Raw genomic sequence first — 18,127 nt, 5'->3', positions numbered from 1 at the left:
TCAATTTTGACTCGATTGATGACTATAGACCCCAATGACCCAAAAGACCCCGAGGATCCAAAAGACCCAGATGACCCAAAAGACCCAAAGGACCTAAAAGATCCTGAGGACCCAAAAGACCCAAGGGACACCAAAGACCCGGATGACCCAAAATACCTCAATAACCCAAAATACCCCAAGGAACCAAAAGACCCCAATGATGCAAAACACCCCGATGATCTAAAAGAACCAGATAACCCAAAAGATCCAGAGGTCCTAAAAGCAGAGGACCTAAATCAGAGCTGTCTCCCTCGACATATCACGTGCCTTCGATACAGTCTGGCACCCCGCTCTGCTCACCAAACTCTCCTCCTATGGTATCCCAAACTCTCCTCCCAAAAGACCCAGATGACCCAAAGGACCTAAAAGATCCTGAGGACCCAAAAGACCCAAGGGACACCAAAGACCCGGATGACCCAAAATACCTCAATAACCCAAAATACCCCAAGGAACCAAAAGACCCCAATGATGCAAAACACCCCGATGATCTAAAAGAACCAGATAACCCAAAAGATCCAGAGGTCCTAAAAGCAGAGGACCTAAATCAGAGCTGTCTCCCTCGACATATCACGTGCCTTCGATACAGTCTGGCACCCCGCTCTGCTCACCAAACTCTCCTCCTATGGTATCCATGGAAATCTCCACGCATGGCTTGCGGACTTCCTCTCTGGTCATAGTCAAGTCAACATGTGGCCCTGGATGGTTTTCTCTCATCTCCCCTTCCTGTTCAGGCTGGAGTTCTCAAAGGTAGTGTTCTGGGCCCTGTGCTTTTTCTGGTCTTCATCAATGATCTCTCTGACTCTCTGGAAAATCTTCTCTATCTCTCTCCTGATGACTCCACTCTCTGCCGCTCCACACCTCATCCCTCAGATTGGCAGTCTGCAGCCTCCTCACTCTCTGCAGACCTAGACAAAATCAGACTAGTCAAAAAAGTGGAACATGTCTTTCAATCCTGACAAATCTCACTCTCTTACGATGTCTCTCTGAAAAGACCGACTGGACAACCCTCCCATCTACTTTCTCAACAATCCTCTCCAAGAAGTTCTGTCACTCAAGCTTTTGGGTCTCACTATCTGCCATGATCTTTCCTGGGAAAACCACATTTCCAAGCTGGCCTCCAAAGCGTTGCTGACTGGGCATCCTCCGTCATGCGAAGTCCTTCCTCGGCACACCTGAGCTCCTCACCACATACAAGGCTTTCATCGGCAGCTCAATGGAATACTGTTCTCCACTCTGGGCCGGTGCTCCTTCCTCACACCTAGCTCGTCTTCACGCTGTTGAAACCAAAGCATTCAGAACAATTGGAATCTCCCGTGAGGAAGTTAACTCTGAGGGCCGTTCACTCACTCACCACAGGCAGGTTGGTGGTCTTTCTGTCTTCCACCGACTCCTCTCCGGCCTTGCTCCCCCAGCTCTGTCTGTGCTCTGTCCCCCAAATATTCCTACAGGTCGCACAAGATCTGCCAGCAACCCTCTTATGGTTAAACTGCCAAAATCAAGAGTCTCTATTCACCTTCACTCTTTCATTCCTCTTTACTCCCATCTCTGGAACAAACTCCCCCACTCCCTTCAATCCCACTCCTTCCTCCATGTGTTTAAAACAGCTGTTCACCAACATCTCTTATCTTCCCCCATCCAAAACCTTTATCTTTTCTACCCTCGTTAATTCACCCCAGATCCACTTTTTTTAAATACCGACTTCTTTCCTGGAAGTCCTAGCAGTGTCCATGTGTTTTTTTTTTTTTTTAACCTCTCCCAATCCCCCCCCCCCCCCCCCCCTTCCCATGCCTGCTCCCTGCAAGCCCTCTCCCTTCCACAGATCTCCCGATGTCCTTGCTCTCAAATGTTGTACTTGTGTGCCTCCCTCTCTCCCCCCATCTTGTCTCGCGCTCCCTTTATCATATGTTTTATGTGTCAGTTTGTCTTTTTTGTGATCAATGTTAGCTCTTACACGAGCCTCGATCTTGTACACAAAAAAAAAAAAAGGCCAAGAGGACTTCTTCCACTCGTGTCTTCAATAAAAAAGTATATCCACCAAATTTATTATGCATAACATTCAATCATGTAAAGCTCTTGATCGGTCATATTTTTGAACTTACCAAATTGATGTTTCTATGGCAACCATTGTTTATTTGGATTTTGCAAGTATCGTGCTATGCACGACATCCTCATTGTTTATTTATTTCCTTTTTTGCAGGAGTGAGGCTTATGGTAGCACAAGGTAGAACTGACAGTGGAACAAACATAGGAATGAATGAACAGGAAGAGAGGAGGAGGGGAGTAAACTGAAAGTAGCAATTCAGATGGTTGGCTTAGGAAAGGTTAATCGGGGGAATAAAGATCATGGGTTACGATTTGGGATGACAAAAGATGGCGATGCACTCACTGCCAGCATTGAAGCAAAGGGACAGAATAGCGAGATGGAAGAGGTTGTGGTAGGTGGGCCCACAGACGAGGTAAGTGAGGAATACAGGTGTTGTATAAATTATGAAGATGATAAATCCAATCCCTACTCACCATGATACAATTGATTAACTACAATACAATAAATTCAAATGCAATTCACATGGAATGCCCGTGAGTAAAAGATGAACACTTCTGGTGAGCACAGGTATGGTGATAAAGTAGGATCCACAACCAGGTCAGGTAAGAGACGTCGTCTCGGAAAAAGTGGTACTTCGCTGGGTGTAACTCCAATTTCGGCGGGAACTAGAATTGAGCTCCCCGCAAGGCCTCGAGTCCGTCCGTCCTCTTCGTACCGACCTTTCCCTTGTTCCAAGTGACGTCTTTTTCCCTCGATGAAGATCGGCCGAGAAATAAAATAAATCGCCATTTCTCCTTCCAAAAGCCAAAGAGAAAAATAACCCAAAAAAGGAGAACGTAGATTGGTGGGTAAAAAAGGTAAAATCGCGCTTAAAAGAGAACCCAAACGCAAATATATATTTTTTGAAAAACATTGAAAACCATTAATTACTGTCTAATTTGAAGGTTTGAAAAACTTTTTGATTTTCTCTTGCCAATCACAAATTGCCGAAAGAAAGCCCTCAAGTGTCGATTTTGGCCAGTGACGTCACACTCACAAACGCCCACTTGACCCAAATGGCGGCTTACATAGATAAACTCCTGCCTTTGCCAGGAGCAACATGAGTGGACGAGGTTTGCACAAAACGCTAAGGTTCCTTGCTCGGTCGATCTGGAACAGACAACCTACCACAACCTACCACAATGTGGGCCCACCTACCACAATGTGGGCCCACCTACCACAATGTGGGCCCACCTACCACAACCTACCACAATTGAGTTCATTTCGAAATCAAATGTAAAGCTCAAAAAAGTGGAAGTTATGAAGAAAATAAATAAGAGATGAGTGGAGAGATGAAGAGAAGGAAACATAAGAGATGAGTGGAGAGATGAAGAGAAGAAAATAAATAAGAGATGAGTGGAGAGATGAAGAGAAGGAAATATAAGAGATGAGTGGAGAGACGAAGAGAAGGAAACATAAGAGATGAGTGGAGAGATGAAGAGAAGGAAACATAAGAGATGAGTGGAGAGATGAAGAGAAGAAAATAAATAAGAGATGAGTGGAGAGATGAAGAGAAGGAAATATAAGAGATGAGTGGAGAGACGAAGAGAAGGAAACATAAGAGATGAGTGGAGAGATGAAGAGAAGGAAATATAAGAGATGAGTGGAGAGATGAAGAGAAGGAAATATAAGAGATGAGTGGAGAGATGAAGAGAAGGAAATATAAGAGATGAGTGGAGAGATGAAGAGAAGGAAACATAAGAGATGAGTGGAGAGATGAAGAGAAGAAAATAAATAAGAGATGAGTGGAGAGATGAAGAGAAGGAAATATAAGAGATGAGTGGAGAGACGAAGAGAAGGAAACATAAGAGATGAGTGGAGAGATGAAGAGAAGGAAACATAAGAGATGAGTGGAGAGATGAAGAGAAGAAAATAAATAAGAGATGAGTGGAGAGATGAAGAGAAGGAAATATAAGAGATGAGTGGAGAGACGAAGAGAAGGAAACATAAGAGATGAGTGGAGAGATGAAGAGAAGGAAATATAAGAGATGAGTGGAGAGATGAAGAGAAGGAAATATAAGAGATGAGTGGAGAGATGAAGAGAAGGAAATATAAGAGATGAGTGGAGAGATGAAGAGAAGGAAATATAAGAGATGAGTGGAGAGATGAAGAGAAGGAAACATAAGAGATGAGTGGAGAGATGAAGAGAAGAAAATAAATAAGAGATGAGTGGAGAGATGAAGAGAAGGAAATATAAGAGATGAGTGGAGAGACGAAGAGAAGGAAACATAAGAGATGAGTGGAGAGATGAAGAGAAGGAAATATAAGAGATGAGTGGAGAGATGAAGAGAAGGAAACATAAGAGATGAGTGGAGAGATGAAGAGAAGGAAATATAAGAGATGAGTGGAGAGATGAAGAGAAGGAAATATAAGAGATGAGTGGAGAGATGAAGAGAAGGAAATATAAGAGATGAGTGGAGAGACGAAGAGAAGGAAAATAAGAGATGAGTGGAGAGATGAAGAGAAGGAAATATAAGAGATGAGTGGAGAGACGAAGAGAAGGAAATATAAGAGATGAGTGGAGAGACGAAGAGAAGGAAATATAAGAGATGAGTGGAGAGACGAAGAGAAGGAAACATAAGAGATGAGTGGAGAGACGAAGAGAAGGAAATATAAGAGATGAGTGGAGAGATGAAGAGAAGGAAATATAAGAGATGAGTGGAGAGATGAAGAGAAGGAAATATAAGAGATGAGTGGAGAGACGAAGAGAAGGAAAATAAGAGATGAGTGGAGAGATGAAGAGAAGGAAATATAAGAGATGAGTGGAGAGACGAAGAGAAGGAAACATAACAGATGAGTGGAGAGATGAAGAGAAGGAAATATAAGAGATGAGTGGAGAGACGAAGAGAAGGAAAATAAGAGATGAGTGGAGAGATGAAGAGAAGGAAATAGAAGAGATGAGTGGAGAGACGAAGAGAAGGAAATATAAGAGATGAGTGGAGAGACGAAGAGAAGGAAATATAAGAGATGAGTGGAGAGATGAAGAGAAGGAAATATAAGAGATGAGTGGAGAGATGAAGAGAAGGAAATATAAGAGATGAGTGGAGAGATGAAGAGAAGGAAACATAAGAGATGAGTGGAGAGATGAAGAGAAGGAAATATAAGAGATGAGTGGAGAGTCGAAGAGAAGGAAACATAAGAGATGAGTGGAGAGATGAAGATAAGGAAATATAAGAGATGAGTGGAGAGATGAAGAGAAGGAAACATAAGAGATGAGTGGAGAGACGAAGAGAAGGAAACATAAGAGATGAGTGGAGAGATGAAGAGAAGGAAATATAAGAGATGAGTGGAGAGATGAAGAGAAGGAAATATAAGAGATGAGTGGAGAGATGAAGAGAAGGAAATATAAGAGATGAGTGGAGAGATGAAGAGAAGGAAATATAAGAGATGAGTGGAGAGATGAAGAGAAGGAAACATGAGAGATTAGTGGAGAGATGAAGAGAAGGAAATATAAGAGATGAGTGGAGAGATGAAGAGAAGGAAATATAAGAGATGAGTGGAGAGATGAAGAGAAGGAAATATAAGAGATGAGTGGAGAGTCGAAGAGAAGGAAACATAAGAGATGAGTGGAGAGATGAAGAGAAGGAAATATAAGAGATGAGTGGAGAGATGAAGAGAAGGAAATATAAGAGATGAGTGGAGAGATGAAGAGAAGGAAATATAAGAGATGAGTGGAGAGTCGAAGAGAAGGAAACATAAGAGATGAGTGGAGAGATGAAGAGAAGGAAATATAAGAGATGAGTGGAGAGACGAAGAGAAGGAAACATAAGAGATGAGTGGAGAGATGAAGAGAAGGAAATATAAGAGATGAGTGGAGAGACGAAGAGAAGGAAACATAAGAGATGAGTGGAGAGATGAAGAGAAGGAAACATAAGAGATGAGTGGAGAGACGAAGAGAAGGAAACATAAGAGATGAGTGGAGAGACGAAGAGAAGGAAATATAATAGATGAGTGGAGAGATGAAGAGAAGGAAATATAACAGGTGAGTGGAGAGATGAAGAGAAGGAAATATAAGAGATGAGTGGAGAGATGAAGAGAAGGAAACATAAGAGATGAGTGGAGAGATGAAGAGAAGGAAACATAAGAGATGAGTGGAGAGATGAAGAGAAGGAAATATAAGAGATGAGTGGAGAGATGAAGAGAAGGAAATATAAGAGATGAGTGGAGAGATGAAGAGAAGGAAATATAAGAGATGAGTGGAGAGATGAAGAGAAGGAAACATGAGAGATTAGTGGAGAGATGAAGAGAAGGAAACATAAGAGATGAGTGGAGAGATGAAGAGAAGGAAACATAAGAGATGAGTGGAGAGACGAAGAGAAGGAAATATAATAGATGAGTGGAGAGTTGAAGAGAAGGAAACATAAGAGATGAGTGGAGAGATGAAGAGAAGGAAATATAACAGATGAGTGGAGAGATGAAGAGAAGGAAATATAAGAGATGAGTGGAGAGATGAAGAGAAGGAAATATAAGAGATGAGTGGAGAGACGAAGAGAAGGAAATATAATAGATGAGTGGAGAGTTGAAGAGAAGGAAACATAAGAGATGAGTGGAGAGATGAAGAGAAGGAAACATAAGAGATGAGTGGAGAGATGAAGAGAAGGAAATATAAGAGATGAGTGGAGAGATGAAGAGAAGGAAACATAAGAGATGAGTGGAGAGATGAAGAGAAGGAAACATAAGAGATGAGTGGAGAGATGAAGAGAAGGAAATATAAGAGATGAGTGGAGAGATGAAGAGAAGGAAATATAAGAGATGAGTGGAGAGATGAAGAGAAGGAAATATAAGAGATGAGTGGAGAGATGAAGAGGAGGAAACATAAGAGATGAGTGGAGAGATGAAGAGAAGGAAATATAAGAGATGAGTGGAGAGATGAAGAGAAGGAAACATAAGAGATGAGTGGAGAGATGAATAGAAGGAAATATAAGAGATGAGTGGAGAGATGAAGAGAAGGAAACATGAGAGATTAGTGGAGAGATGAAGAGAAGGAAACATGAGAGATTAGTGGAGAGATGAAGAGAAGGAAATATAAGAAATGAGTGGAGAGATGAAGAGAAGGAAACATAAGAGATGAGTGGAGAGACGAAGAGAAGGAAATATAAGAGATGAGTGGAGAGATGAAGAGAAGGAAATATAAGAGATGAGTGGAGAGATTAAGAGAAGGAAATATAAGAGATGAGTGGAGAGATGAAGAGAAGGAAATATAAGAGATGAGTGGAGAGACGAAGAGAAGGAAATATAAGAGATGAGTGGAGAGACGAAGCGAAGGAAACATAAGAGATGAGTGGAGAGATGAAGAGAAGGAAATATAAGAGATGAGTGGAGAGACGAAGCGAAGGAAACATTGTCCTTGAACTGAAGACAAGGCTGAAGGATGGGATTTATCCAGCTGCAAACGTCATTGAATGCCTTTCAATTTTAATGATACTCACGTGGATGCTAAAGTACCTTCCCACCTGGTATTGTTTACTCGTCTGTTTGCTGCATTTTTGCGGCCATTACTTGGTCATTTTGTAACTGTACGAAAGTGCTGTACGAAAGAGCATGTGACTGAGACAGAACATCAAGTCAGATGTTACTTCTCCAATCATGTGGACAAAAATGGTCTCATGACTCATGGAACTTTAGCAGGAGCCAGCCTTTGGACTGGCCAGATACATCATGTGGCCAGATACATCATGTCTCAAATTTTACATCACTCGGTAATGTTAAGGATATGTGGGGAAATAAGTGTTCAGTCGAGTACAAAATATGGTATCCAACAACTGGCGAGGTATCCGTGCTACGAACGTATGGGAGGCCACTTTCAAACAGACATAGTGGAAACAGTGAAAGCTAAACGATGAACAAATAATTTCCACATTTCTGTGCCACCTTCAGTCAAACGTCAGGCATGGACAGCAGGTTTGTCAAAGACTTGGGCAAAAAAAAACTTACCGTTCTGCAGCTGAATGTTTCTATACCCAGTCAATGGTGAAACTGCATATGGCGAATCGGCGAATGTCACGAGTTGAAACCCTCACATCATTTCCTTTAGGCCCCAGTCACACCGGGCCTGCGACCAGGTTACGACCTCGATGCGACCGAAAAATGTTGGAATCGCGGGCAAATCGTGGAAAGAGCGCACGACTGGTCGCAGAGGTCGTGGGTGATCGCCAGAGCAAAATCAGTCGCAGCAAGGTCGATGTTCATGTTCAAAACTTCTGACCCCTTGATTCCAAATCGTAAGAGGTCGCAGACAGGTCTTGCATGGTCTTACCACCAGTCGCGCATGGATGCACCACCAGTCGTGTATGATCGCGGGTCAAGTAGTCGCACGATTGGTCGTGCTACTGGTCCTCCCACCTGACGATTTTTGGTGCCACCTGTCGTACGACCTCACAATCGGTAGTGCGACCAGTCACGACCTGTCCCGACTGGTTGCACGACCTTACGATTGGTGGTACCACCAGTCTTTAGCTCGCAGCTTGCAGTCTTTAGCTTGCCAAGGCTGTGCGCGTTTACCTCAAGCACTACTACAACAACGTCGGCAGTGTCCCATGGCAGGATAACATGATCTAGGAACTGTTGTGTGAATGTTGGAATTTTGATATTTTTTTTGAGATATGTGTATCATATATTATATGCTATGTGTATGATCTATTTTTGCATATTTATTTTGCAATGACCTTGTACAATAAACATGCTATTTCATGGTGTGTCAGGAGAAAAAGTAATAATTAGTTGTCTTTATTGTGTGTGTATGGTCTGAGTAATAAATGACTGGTTTATGTTACAATGGAAAAATCGTTATTTTAAATACAAATTAAATCAATACATGTATACACAAACAAAGTTATTTGTCAAAGTAAAATCTTTAACACAATAAAGTAATGTGCAGAACTAAGCTGCCAGGCCACAGCTCCCTTATTGGGAGGCATAGCGAATTATAGTTTCAGTTGAAAAGTTCGACGAAGTGTACTCCTTGAGAGGTAGGTGACTACTGATGCACAATCGCGAGCCTTTAGATCTGATCGAGCGACCCATCTCACCATGGCTGCGACTGGCTGCAATTGGCTGCGATCGATCGTGCGAGTGGTTGCAGGTCGCCACGATTGATCATACGATCGGTCGCTGATCGCCACCACTAGTCGCACGATTACCTACGATTGATCATGCGATCGATCTTCTCCAATCGTTGGTGATTGCACGACCACGCGTACCACCAATCATACGATGACCTACCACCAGTCTTAAGAGCAATCGCAGTATGCGATCGCAAATGGAGATCGTAGCAAACATTACCGATTGGTCGTACCTCGGCCAAATTGCCACCAATCGCACGATCCAGAAAACGTACGATCCAGTGTGACTGAGGCTTTAGTCTGATCAGAATCTGTTTCGCATTTTCATCACCATCACCAAGCTCCTTTGCACGGTTTTAATTCCGTTCACCAAATGATAATGTCCGACAGTGATAGATGGCATTGTGTTCACGTTTATGCCCCAATGACTTCTTAGGAGCCTTAGCCTCGAGACCACAGAACAGACAATGTTTTTTGAAGTCAAAGGACTCAGCAGATTGTGAACGTAAATGTTGGGTTGCTGCTATAGGAGTTTCAGTCTCTTCACACTGTTTGTTTAGATATGATTTAATACTAGTTTCACGGGTATCGCTTTTACGGCAGTCACTGTGCACAACCAATAGATTGGTAAGTTCAATTGCTGCAGCTACACCATCATTTCTGCGAATGCTAGCGGCTATGATTGCAGGTCATCCGAGCTCAGCGACGCGGTTGATATTTCGCCCATCCTCCAGTGACTGGGAGCAGAGTAGACAGCATGCCTCCATGACCTGCAACATAAGAAAACATAATGTTAGAACTGATAACCAAATAAATCCAAATTACCCAATGTTAATAATATGATATAGTGTAATGATATTACTGTAGCGGTTACCGCTCGATGCACACAATCGCCTTGCACCGGCCAGAACACGGCCAGACGCGCCTCTCCCGGGCATGCCCGGACTCACTGTTCCCGGGCACGCCCGAACCTCCCGGGCACGCCCGGTCTCGTCTTTCCCGGGCATGCCCGCTCTCGCCTTTCCAGGGCTCGCCCAGAGCGTCCGGGCATGCCCGCTATCGCCTTTCCAGGGCTCGCCCAGAGCGTCCGGGCATGCCCGCTATCGCCTTTCCAGGGCTCGCCCAGAGCGTCCGGGCATGCCCGCTCTCGCCTTTCCAGTGCTCGTCCAGAGTGCCTGGGCACGCCCAGCCTCGACTTGCCAGGCCGCAGCCAAACACGCCCGGGCAGGTCCAGACTCGCCTTTCCAAGGCTCGCCCGTGACACCCGGGCATGCCCGGTATAGCTTTTGCCGGGCAAACTTCCTGACATAAATGTGTATATATATTGCTGCCCGATAAACGGGCTTTTGGTCAGAATACCTGAGCTGTTTTGTTTCAATAAAGCAACTCGGACGAATTCCGTCTTTGGTCGCGTCAATTCTTTCGACTCGCGTTGGAGCGCAGCTCCTTCACTGGTGACCTACCGACATGGACACGGCAGTGACTCTTAAACTGCCTACCTTCTGGGAGGCTCACGCGGCTGTTTGGTTCGCCCAGGCGGACTTCCAGTTCGCCCTGCGAGGCATCACCGCGGACGACACCCGCTTCCACCACGTCGTGGCAGCGCTCGGTTCCGCCACCGCGGCCCGCGCCCTGAGCCTCCTCGAGCACCCGCCGGCTGCCGACAAGTATGACGCGCTGAAGACACTCCTCCTCGACGCTTTCGCCCTCTCACTGGCGGCACGCGCACGGCGCCTGCTCGACCTGCCCGAGCTCGGCGACACGCGCCCGTCCGAGCGCATGGACTATATGCTCTCGTTGCTCGGTGAGCACTCTCCGGATTTTCTCTTCCGCAAGTTGTTCCTTCGCCAGCTGCCTCACCCGGTACGCCTCGCCCTGGCTGGCACGTCGATCACCGATCCCCGCGCCCTCGCCAGGGAAGCCGATAAGATCTCCTCGGCGGGCCAACACATCGGCGCGGCTACCTGGAGCCTGCCGCCGTCCGAGGCGACGACCACGACACCCGAGCGCCCTGCGCGGTTGGAGGCCGAACTGCCGGTGAAGCTGGCGGCCGCCACGCCGCACCGACCGCTTCCGACACGACGGCCGGGGCCTCCACCTGACCAGGCGTGGTGTTATTACCACGCCAGGTTCGGACACAAGGCTCGGACGTGCCGACCCCCGTGCACTTTCGGCAAGTCGGGAAATGGCCGGGCCGGCGTTCATTCCCAGCCATGAGCGCCGGCCACTCGGGCAACTTGCTTTTTATTCGGGACAAAGCGTCTGGGCGGCGTTTCCTTTGTGCCACCGGCGCCCAACTGAGCGTCATACCCGCCTCCGAGCAGGACAGGCGTGACGCCGTTTGCGGCCCCTCTTTGGTCGCTGCTAATGGCTCGGCCATACGCACTTTCGGCCCGCGCAACGTCACCCTCTGCTTCGGCAGCCAGCGCTTTCAGTGGACCTTTGTGACCGCCTGCGTCCCCATGGCTGTGCTGGGCGCCGACTTCCTCTGCGCGCACGGGCTGCTGGTCGACGTCAAACGTCGTCGCCTTGTCAACGCCGAGACCTTCAGCTCCCTGGCGTGCACGATGAGCAGCTCCACGCCGACCGAACTGGCGTGCGCCCTCCCGACGGCGAACGAGTTCGCTCGCCTGCTCGCGGAATTCCCGGCCCTCACACGGCCGACGTTTTCGGCCGTCGCAGTGCGGCATGGGATCGAGCACCACATACCCACTACGGGCCCGCCGGTCTACGCCAGGGCCCGCCGCCTCGACCCGGCCAAGCTCGCCGTGGCAAAGGCCGAGTTCGACGCGTTGGAGCACCTCGGCATCGTGCGGCGCTCCAATAGCGCGTGGGCCTCACCACTGCACATCGTGCCAAAGCCGGGGGGCGGATGGCGCCCGTGTGGCGACTACCGCCGCCTCAACGATGCTACCACCCCCGACAGGTACCCGATCCCGCACATCCAGGACTTTTCCACCCGTTTGGCGGGACGGGTCATATTTTCCAAAATTGACCTGATACGGGGATACCACCAGGTACCTGTCCGGGCGGCCGACGTCCCGAAGACGGCCGTCATCACGCCGTTCGGCCTGTTCGAATTTTTGAGGATGCCGTTTGGCCTCAAGAACGCGGCCCAGGCGTTCCAGCGCTTAATGGACGGCATGCTGCGCGACCTGCCATTTCTTTTCGTCTATCTGGACGACATCCTCGTCGCCAGCACGTCCCGCGCCGAGCACCTCCTCCACCTCCGAACACTGTTCGGTCGCCTCAGCGAGCACGGCTTAATTGTCAACCTGGCCAAATGCCACTTCGGCACGACGACCGTTGACTTTTTGGGCCACCGCATCACCAAGACCGGGGCCGTGCCGCTGCCGACCAAGGTCGAGGCCATCACCACGTTCCCGCGTCCCCGTTCCATCAAGGCCCTACAAGAGGTCCTCGGCATGGTGAATTTTTATCACCGATTCGTGCCCCGCGCTGCTCAGCTCATGCGGCCCCTTTACGAGGCCCTCCGGGGCAAGCCGGCCAAGCATGACATCGTTTGGTCCGCGGCCATGGACGCGGCCTTCGCGAGCGCAAAACGGGCCCTCGCCGACACAACGCTGCTGGCTCACCCGGTGCTCAACACACCCATCGCCCTCACTACGGACGCCTCCAACTACGCGGTGGGCGCCGTCCATGAACAATGGGTGGACAGGATTTGGCAGCCACTCGCTTTTTTCAGCCGGCAGCTCCGGCCGAACGAGTTAAAATACAGCATGTTCGACCGCGAGCTGCTCGGTCTATTCCTGGCCGTTCGCCATTTCCGACACCTCCTGGAGGGCCGCCCGTTCACGGCTTTCGTCGACCACAAGCCATTGGTCTACGCAATGGCCAAAGTCACGGAGCCGTGGTCGGCCCGCCAGCAGCGCCACCTCTCCGCCGTGTCGGAATTCACCACGGACATCCGGCACGTCGCCGGCAAAGACAACGCTGTGGCCGACTGTCTTTCTCGGGCCAGCGCGAACGCGGTCCACCTCGGCGTGGACTTCGCGCTCATGGCGGCCGACCAGACCACCGACACCTCGGTGCAGGCCCTCCGGGCGGCGGACACGGGCCTCCGCCTGGCCGACATCCCCTTCGCGGGCACCGTCCTGCTCTGCGACGTCTCCCAGGGCCAGCCTCGCCCCATCGTGCCCGTTTCCTGGTAGCGCCGCATCTTCGCCTCCAGCCACGACCTTTCTCACCCGGGCCGGAAAGCTTCTCAGAAGCTGGTGTCGGCGCGTTTCGTCTGGAACGGCCTTCGACGGAACATCCGCGACTGGGCCAACGCCTGCACGGCCTGCCAGCGGGCCAAGGTCCACCGCCACACCCAGGCCCCGCTGGCACCTTTCACCGTGCCTGCACGGCGTTTCGACCACGTCCACGTGGACCTGGTGGGTCCCCTGCCCCCATCGCGGGGGTTCACCCACCTGCTCACCATGGTCGACAGGACCACCAGGTGGCCGGAGGCCGTGCCCCTCACCTCCACCACCACCGCCGACGTGGCGCAGGCGTTCATCGCCACCTGGGTCGCGCGCTTCGGCGCACCGGCGGACATCTCGTCCGACTGCGGCCCACAGTTCACGTCCGAACTTTGGGGTGCGGTCGCCCGCTCGTTGGGGGTCACGCTGCACCGCACCACGGCCTACCACCCCCAAGCCAACGGGTTGTGCGAGCGGTTTCACCGCTCCATGAAGGCCGCACTCATGGCCGGCCTTCAGGACGACGGTTGGACCGACCCGCTGCCGTGGGTCCTTTTGGGCCTCCGCACGGCCCCCAAGGAGGACCTCCGGGCGTCCGCCGCTGAGCTCGTCTACGGCCAGCCGCTCCGCGTCCCGGGCGAGTTCGGGCCCGACGCTACCAGTCCCTGGTCCGCCGCACACCAGCGCTCGGACCTCCAGGAGGCCACCCGCCAATTTGCCCCCGTGCCAACGTCCCGCCACGGTGGCCCCCAGTCCTACGTCCCCCCGGCGCTTCGCACAGCGGAGTACGTCTTTGTGCGTCATGACGTGCACGGGGGGCCACTCCGGCCGCCGTACGACGGGCCCTTCCGGGACCTGCGACGGGGCGACAAGTCCTTTGTCGTCGACGTCGGCGGCCGGTCGGACCGGATCTCTGTGGACCGCCTCAAACCGGCGCACATGGACGTCGACCGACCACCACGGTTGGCCCTTCCTCCACGGCGAGGCCGCCCCCCGTCCACAGTTCCCCCCGCTCGACCACCCACCACCACGTCGGACCCCTCCCCACGACCCTCCAGGGGTCGCTTCGGCCGGGTCATCCGGACCCCCCTTAAATTGACCCTGCCGGTGCAGGTCGATTCTGGAGGGGCGTGTGTAGCGGTTACCGCTGGATGCACACAATCGCCTTGCACCGGCCAGAACACGGCCAGACGCGCCTCTCCCGGGCATGCCCGGACTCACTGTTCCCGGGCACGCCCGAACCTCCCGGGCACGCCCGGTCTCGTCTTTCCCGGGCTCGCCCAGAGCGTCCGGGCATGCCCGCTATCGCCTTTCCAGGGCTCGCCCAGAGCGTCCGGGCATGCCCGCTCTCACCTTTCCAGTGCTCGTCCAGAGCGCCCGGGCACGCTCAGCCTCGACTTGCCAGGCCGCAGCCAAACACGCCCGGGCAGGTCCAGACTCGCCTTTCCAAGGCTCGCCCTTGACACCCGGGCATGCCCGGTATAGCTTTTGCCGGGCAAACTTCCCGACATAAATGTGTATATATATTGCTGCCCGATAAACGGGCTTTTGGTCAGAATACCTGAGCTGTTTTGTTTCAATAAAGCAACTCGGACGAATTCCGTCTTTGGTCGCGTCAATTCTTTCGACTCGCGTTGGAGCGCAGCTCCTTCATTACCATGATATTGCCAGAGGTGACTTCGTAACCCACTTTTTACCATAAATTGCATATTATTACCTCTAAATGACCCCATTACCACCCAAAATGACCTCTAAATGACCCTGTAGCCACCCAAAAATCTCTGAAATGAGTTCTCCACCCTAAAATTAGTGGAACTAGACATGTTAAATATGCTTCTATCCTCTTCGGTTCAAAAGTTATAAATTTTACCTTCACCGGTATCGGCCATCTTGGAAATATGCAAATTAGGTATCTTCCACCCCCAGGAATTATGGGAAACTTTCTGCAAAGCTTTTATGGGGTATTTAGGTCATTTCAGCCAATTTTCATTTCTGTCCCCAAATTTTCCCTCATTATGCCAATGTCTAGCTAATCTTCCTCCACTATATGGGATACCATAATTTATGCGAAAAGACTCACTTAAGCACCTTTGTTCACTAAAGATCATCGAATGGCCTAACTAAAGGCCTAGAAAGTCAAGACAGCTCAGATCCATTAGGTTAATCTGTGGTAGTGGTGAGCAGAATCGATTTCAAAATACTCGATTCTCGATTCCAACCATGGAATCGAAAGGAATCGAATAGTGAAGCAGAATCGATGTCGATTCCGAGTACTTCCGTGAAATAAGCGTTTTTTGGCGGGAATTTTTTTTTCGTATGGAATGTGATGCACTGAAATGATCGTTATGATCTCCTGAATTGAATAGGCTAATTAAATACTTACAATACGGAATAATTCCCATGTTTTAAACGTATGCCACATTAAGGTGTATAAGGCAGTTTTTATGTCCTTCCATGGAGTGGCATTCCATTTACAATATAAATAATAAAAACAATCATAACATTGTAACAAAGCATATACAGTACTCTATTTATTAATACTAATACTATTAACAACAATAATAATATTTGCGTAATTTGTCAAAAATAACAATGATCGTATAATCCTTCCTCCCCTCCCCCCCCTGCACATCTGGGCCTGGTGAAACTGAAAGACATCCTAATACTTTAAGCACTGCAACCGGCTGGTACGCTACAAGACCGTAAAGACCAATGAAAATTTGGTCCAATGAACAAACGGGCCGACTAGTTAATTGAAAATGAACACGCCCTTGGGGCATCCCGTTTGAAATATAATGCGCAAAAGCGAGTTACTTGCACACTACATATGCCTCAAGGGCGTGTTTATTTTCAATGAACCACAAGGCACTTACAATTGGCCTAGTAAAGTGTGCCGATTTCTTTGCTGATGGACGGGTAGGCAATAGAATACATCGATTGATGATAAGTATTTGTCGATTTGCGTGTTAAAGTTTTGATAACATGGCGTTCAAAAGGTCCAGAAGTGCAGTTTGGAACGATGTCGGGAAGGTTAAAGAAGACAGTTCAAAGGTTACATGCTCACATTGTTCAATAGACATTGCTCATCACTGTAATACGTCCAATATGCTAAAACATTTGAAAACCAAACACCAGAGAGATTATCTATTGGTGACGGTCGAGATTGCGGATTCAAAGAAACCAAAGTCTGCAACAGCAGCAAGTTCCCTTTCGCAATCGACAATTGAAAGCACTTTTTATAAAAGGTCTAAGTATGGTGCTGATTCCACAAGATAAAATCACATTGACCGGATGCTGAGAGATATGATCGTTGGAGACGTGTAGCCTGTATCTGTTGTTGAAGACTTGGGCTTCAAAGACTTTGTGAGGGCTTTGGACTGTAACTATGACCTCTCAAGTCACCGCACAATCATGCGAACTGTGCTTCCTAAAATGTATCAAGAAACCAGGACAAAGCTTGCCAGGATGATTGCTGCTACTTCCATTGCCCTCACAACAGACTTCTGGACATCTTGTCAAACTCAGACATCTATCACTATCACGACCCACTTCCTTGACAGTGATTGGAATGTGCATGCTGTTGTTCTTGGCACATTGCAAATGACTCAAGAGCACACAGCAGACAACAGCAAAGGAACTCTTAAAAGTAGCTGAGGATTGAAATATTACCAGAAGAATATCTTTTTTTGTGACAGACAATGCTGCAAATATGGTAGCTGCTGTTGCTCTCCTCAAATGGCATCATTTCCCTTGTTATGCTCATACTCTGAACTTAATTGCCAAGGATGCAATGAAGGATGCGGAACTCTCAAAAATCTGTAGATAAAAGTCAGAATTCTGGTAAGCTACTTCCACCACAGCGTGAACACCATGGACAGACTGAGATCCAAAGTCAAAAGTCGATGGCTTCAACAAAGCTGATCCAAGACGTTGAAACTCTATGGAATTCCACATAGGCCTATTACATGTTCAGACGTATCATCGAACAACATGTCCCTGTTTCAACAACACTTGGTCTACTCGGTAAAACGCATTTGGCCTTGAGTGATGAAGATGTGGAAATTTTGAAGGATGTCATTAAAGTTCTGGAGCCATTTGAGGCTGCAACAGTGGAAATGTCAACAGAAAAGCACAAACTCTATCAAAGATGATGCCTTTGACAAAGGCAATTCACGAAATCATGTCCCACAGTCAGTCGAACAAGAATCCGTTTGCTGCGGACCTTCAGAAGAAAATGAGGAGACGTTTCACTTCACTGGAGGACAATTTTATAATTGCCGCAGCTACACTGCTTGACCCCAGATTCAAGAAGCACGGTGGATTCTCAGTTGCCGATGCCATTGATAAGACAAAGGACAGACTAATCAATGAAATGGCACAGAGGAAACACATAAGTGAAGAACCTCACTTTGAAGAGATCCAACAACAACCACTGACAAGAAGCCGAGCCCGGGTGAGGATGAACCTTTGGGGCCATTTTGATGACAACATCCCGAGGGCTAAAGATCCTCTGCTCTGGTGGAGAGAGAATGAATCATTTCCCAAGCTTCACAAAATGGCCAGAAAATACCTTTGTGCTCCTGCAACTTCTGTTCCTGCTGAGTGTGTGTTTTCCAAAGCAGGAGAGTTCACATCAGCGAAAAGGAACAGGATAAAACCCAAACATGTGGACATGATGTTGTTCTTGAACAAGAATAATGGTTTATAATTGTTTGCAAACCACTCTCGTTGCAATTAAA

Source organism: Myxine glutinosa, chromosome 12 (genome assembly GCF_964187855.1).
Source record: "Myxine glutinosa chromosome 12, kmMyxGlut1.1, whole genome shotgun sequence".
Taxonomy (NCBI): Eukaryota; Metazoa; Chordata; class Myxini; order Myxiniformes; family Myxinidae; genus Myxine; species Myxine glutinosa.
This window is presented reverse-complemented; position numbering follows the sequence as displayed.